We start from the raw sequence: 6000 nt of genomic DNA on the forward strand, positions 1-6000 counted from the left end.
AATATAGAACATTATCATGAGAAGTTCTAACTTGATCTTCAAACTATGTGAAATATTGAAGGGCTGAAGGAAAACTTTCCAAAAAAATAGAGATGTGAAATGCGTAACTATGTGAGAATGGATAACAAGGTGTTTTAGGGTGAAAACATTTCCAAATCTAAATGTGTGCATATGAAAACATGTTAGCAAGACTGCATTACCTCTTTGGGTATGACTGAGAAAGCTGTTTCTATTTAATTAGTTAGGAAAATTGTGACATTGTCATGGTCACATATTCGCCTTTGAATAACAAGATAAATCAGGGAATTGCATTGAATACTAGAGCTGCTGTTGAAGAAAAAGGGAAGAATAAACATGAAATGGTTTCACTTATTTTAAGAAATTGCCTTTTCCTCTTTCTTTTGATAATGTATGTATTTTTACTATTTCTTATATCATTTTTACTATTTGCTTTCTTCTGGGACTGGTTGACTTCAATGTATGTGGCTTCATGGCCACATACAAAATTGCTTGTGAAGTTGGTAAAGTCTGTTAAATAAGCTGTCAAAAGGTGCAGTTTCTTACCTTAGAGCTTAGTAAGAAAGACAATTTTATACAATTTAAAATTAAAGTCTTTCAGTGTCACCTTGCTGGACAGCCCGGAGATAGATTGAATATCGTTACTCTTCATTATGATGCCTCTGTAGGCAATTCAATTTCAATAATATATGGAGAAAGAAACATCACAGTCTTAACAAAACTGTCATGATAAAAGCGAGCTTTTTCTTCAGGTCCATGTTTAAAATTAAAATGAGAAGATTATAAATGGGGTTCCTAGTGTTATAGAAGGATTTAAATAGAGAAATTTTCAGATACCCTTCTTTGTGATAGAGAATCCTGAGTTTTAGGTAGAGAAAATAACACTTTGAGTTAGAACCTCATGCACTTCAGAGCAAGTACTTGACCTACTATTTTTGCATTTCTATGAAGAGCTGTCCTCTGAACACTGACTAAAGGTAACTTCTTGATCAGAATTTCATGTTAACTCAATTAAATGGTAATCTGTATGTCTTCCATATACACTAATAGAGTGAGAACTTGCTGAAAAATTAAAATACTTAAAATTGAAATTAAATTAAAATCAAAAAAAAATGCTGGCTGTACTTGGAAGAAACAGGTCTTATAATTCAGTAGTAGTATCTTTAAAAAGTTAGCAGCTCTGACTCTTTTTTTTTCTCCTTATAAATTAAGCTACTATAGCCTAGTCCTGTTTTGATTAAAATCAAGACAGAGACTGTGCATCAGGTTGTCCTGATTTCTTCTTTAAGCATAGCTTGCTGGGCAAAGATAATGTGAGATGATTTTTAGATATATTTCTGTATTAATACTTGCTGTGATTGCAGGAAAAAAAAATGTAATTGAATACTAGCAAAAAGCATCCAAATCAGCATCAATTAGAACAGTGATGGTGGCTACAGTTGTAATTAAAAGAAGTGGTTTTTTGCGTGAGATGGAGTTAGCCTGTAGGACTCTTGCCAAAGGATGTTAGGGATGCCAGAAGTTAAACATGGGTTAAAGAGAGATTGGACAAGTTCCTGGAAGGAGAGCATCATTGAGGATTACTAAAACACAAGGAATCATGTGTAGCTCTGAGGAAATGCAAGGCAAACTCAGCTTTGTGCTTGTTCTGCTTTTACACTTCATCCTAGTATCTTCTTTCCCTCACTGAGAGCTGATAACTTTGGCCTGATCCTGTGTGACTCTCCTAATGTTCTAATAATGTGACAGATGGAATAGGCTTGAATAGAATATGAAGTGAAAAGCATTCTAGCCAAAAACAAGATGAAAATAGTATAAGAATGGCACTAGAAGAGAATTTCTCACAATTCTGTCTAATTTCAGATTGAAATTTATGGAGTGAAAAGAAAAACTCGAGGCAAATTTTACTGTGCAGAGCTGTTGGTTTAAAAAACAAAACATCTGCTGAATTCTTGTACAGAAAAAGGAACTTTCAGTTCTTCCCAGATCCCTGTAAGCCACATACACTGTATAAATGCATACTCAGTGAAAAAAAAAAAAAGTAATTGGGTCAGTCATAAAGATCTAAGCGCAAGCTGGATAATACATACTAAAGCAAAGAATGTGTCATATTTAAATTAGGAGGAAAAAAAAAAAAGCAAAGGAAGTATTAAGAGGTTATTTCTTTTTCAAATCTTATGGTCTTCCAGTTCACAAATGCTCTTTAAAAATCATTTTCTAGTTATATTGACAGCTCTAAGCAACAAAACCAAATGAAATATACAAATAATTTCAAGTACTAATGCAATTTTTCTATTATTATTTTTAAGATTTGCAGCTGATTCCACAGATTAATAATGTAAGCACAATTAATGCATCAGCTGGTAGAAAATTAACTACAGTTAATAGCCATCGTTGTTTTGCTTGTTGCTCATCTCCCAAGGAAGACAGGGTTTTTTTAGGGATGTCTTGAACTGGAACTTTAGGCATCTAGAGTTCCATATGGAGCACTTTCCTGGCCGTAACATGGAAGTTGGGTGTTTTCTGATGTTAGAGATTACTGTGCTGTTGTAGACAAATTACCTCTAGGAAATGTAGTAACTGAATAGTCCTGGGCTATGAGCTGGTTCTCCTAAAGGTCGTTTAGCAATGTTTGTCATAGTATGTGACAGTAGTGGTGACAGGGGGATCTTACAGGAAGAAGTATGCCACTAGCCCAATGTGTTTCAAAGAAAATGACCAGAGATGGATATTCAGATTTCAAATATATAAAACAAGGATGGGGGTGGGGGAGAAATACATCTCTGTATCTATTTGTTTGTATTTGCAATAATACTACGAGGAAAATGTTACTATTTTTTTATTACAGTGACAGATATAGTATTTTAGGTGCAATAATTTCAACAAAATATTTTTTAGATGCATGTAAATGACTTTATCCTTGTGTATAAGCACAATTTAAGTTCTTCAAAACATAAAAAATCGCCTGCTAGATGTTAATGCTTACTTAAAATAATACACGTACTTTCAAAGTAAATACAAAAGATCGTCTTAAGCTTGCAAAATCATTAGTTTTATAAGTAAAATAAAGATTGATGCTTTTAGGAAAACAAATTCAAGATTTTTTTTTTCTACATTATCAGTTACATTACGGAAATTATACATCTCTGACAAGAAAGAAATAGCAATCGCTTCTAACACTTTTTAAGTTAACCATTCTAAGTACAAATGAGTGTAAAGCTACATATGGGTGATGAGTTGTAGATAAGTTGTTGCCAGCTATGTATTTTATTTTAGCACATACATTTTGAAAACTACAACTATGTGACAACAAAAATGATATTTGTTAAATGGCAAAGTAAGTCTTCCTGGTCTGTCTTTGTTTCTTTGAATTGCCCGTAAATTTAATCACTTATGAAAAGGTTCTAGCTAGGTACTGAGAGGAAAAAAATGGAGGAAGTATAAAATTGTTCAAAACAAGCTGTCAGGAAACTGTTGTACAACCTTCTGGAGAGAGACTAAGCTTGTGTAACAATCACTTAAAAAAGAAAAGAAAAAAGAAAGGAAACCCACAAAGGTCTACTGAAGTGTGCTTGGCTTTCAGAAATAGGCCAGGGCTGGCAGAGGCACAGAAACACCGACAACTTACAGAAATGGAGGAGCACATTTAAGGAAAGAGATGATCTCCTAGGATGAGGTTTTAAAAGTATGTGTATCATAGAATCACAGAATGCTGAAAGTTGGCAGGAACCTCTAGAGATCATCTAGTCCAACCCCCTGCACACACAGGGTCACCTAGAGCACGGGGCACAGGACTGCGTCCAAGCGGGTTTGGAAGATCTCCAGAGAAGGAGACTCCACAACCTCTCTGGGCAGCAGTGTAGCCACTGGAGCAGCGGAAGGGCTGCGCTCCTCAGCTCAGGTCCGTGCCAGGCTGCCCGGGGCGTTTTGTGGTGCGTCGTGAGGAGGGTGCTGCAGAACAGGGCCCGTCAGCGCCGGGCGGTTCTGGGGTTGCGAACGAGATGAGGAGAACCGCAGGCCCGCGTTGTAAACGTTTCCAAGAATGCTCCCATTTCCTCTGTCTGCATCTCCTTTCACAAAGATGCTAAAATACCTTGTTTTCAAGTAGTAAGAGCTCTAAGCTGGATCCTTTGCCATTACAATGCAATAACAACCCTACTGGTCCCTCAGATAAACAAAACAGATGAAAGAAATATAATTATTTCTTCTCTGGGAAATGCTGCTTCGAACGAAATATATTTAAAGGAAGCCTCACTGAGATGTGTTTAAGGGGCGAGAAAAGTTTATAGAATTCTTAAATGACTGAGTTATTTCAAAGTGTTATTTCAAAGTAGACCTTTGTTTGATTCCTTTTGCAGACTAATTATTGCAGATTCTTTTAGCACTTCACTCACCAGCAGAATAATGTTCATTTTACTGCGTCAGGAACTGGATGTTTTCAAATGAAGCTGCAGAATTCCTAAGTAAAGCTTGTCTCAGTTCAGATAGTTTTGACGAAACTGAAGGAATTCCTAAGTACACAACACACTAAGTGATCTGCTTGCTTTAAGGTACCGAACTTTTCCCCTTTTTGTTTTGGTGCATATTTTTAAAAATGATTTATAGCACAAGGTTATTTGCGGTGAACTTCATCATGTTTGAGAGAAGGGGCCATGTTGCCTCAGCAATTGCACACAGGATGAAAGCGAGGAAGTGTTGGTGGAATATCTATTCCTCTAACAGCGGTACCGGTATTATGTGGTAAGGGGAAGTGAGAAGGATGCAGGTTTTTCCATCTCATTGACCTTGTTCAGTGACCCTGATCTAGATTATGTTATACAAATCACCATGCACTTGGGTCTGGTTTTAGATATAATCTGACATACAGACATTGATGGAGCTGATTTGCCCTTCTGGCTATTTACAATTCAGGCTGTGGGGTAAACTGGGGGTCTGTTCTGTCTGAAAATCCAGGTATGCGGTGAGGGAGGGAGAGCCTCCTCCAAGGGATGTTCTTATTTCAGTTTATCTTCAGTTTATGGAACAAAACTGACACTGTTTTTATTATGTGACAAGATAATTATCTATCACATAGTAAGCAGGTTTTTATGTAAAGATTTCCCATTTTGTTAAGAGAATTTTTTTTCTGAGCCAAATATTGAAATGTCTTGTGTACTTTGAACTCTGGATTTTTAAATTGTACTGAAGACTTTAATTATACTTGTACTGAAGAAAAAAATTAAACTCTATTTCATCTTTTTATGAAGACTTACTTGGTCTAAATAATTTTTGAATATATCTGCTTAGCTCATAGTTGCTCCAGGGTAATACAGAGTTGAATATTTAATGGCAAAGTAGGTACTGCCAAACTGTGCAAAGCAGGTATTTCACAGTTTGATCCAACATTTAAAAGTTGTGTGATAGCAGGACAATATAGCACCAACTAGTAGTTTTATAATATTTTAGATATATGATTATGGGGCAACTATGAAGTATATTTAATGAGTTAGTTTTATTTAGCACTAATATAGGATAGCAACATATCGTAGAAGGAAATTAATTGGGAATTTCATAATATATGTATATCACATTTGTATATTTTATATGCAGATTATTTTAGTCTTCCCTATAGTAGCTTCTCTATAGTTACTTCCCTAGTAACTTTGTTTCTTGTTCTATAAAATGGACATCTGTGTATTCAATTCCATTTCGCATCCTGTCATCAATGTGTATTTTGACCTTTTATATTTGTGGAGAGTATATTTAACTCCATATTGGTGTAAATCAAATAACATATGTCTCATCACCTTTCAGAACAGTGTTAAGGAACCTAGTGTCAGCAGGCAGTGTGCATGTGGGAAATGATTGATTTCCCAAGAGTTATACATGAGTTACTCGGTTCTTTTTTTCTTTCCTCATACCTCAGAGTATGCTTATACAAATGCATAAGTGTTATTAGATGTGGTAAGTGTTTGCAGCAAGTGGTACTGGAGATACTATATC

This window comes from Tinamus guttatus, unplaced genomic scaffold (assembly GCF_059628265.1).
Source record: "Tinamus guttatus ecotype Peru unplaced genomic scaffold, ASM5962826v1 Tinamus_guttatus_pri_ptg000287l, whole genome shotgun sequence".
Classification (NCBI taxonomy): Eukaryota; Metazoa; Chordata; class Aves; order Tinamiformes; family Tinamidae; genus Tinamus; species Tinamus guttatus.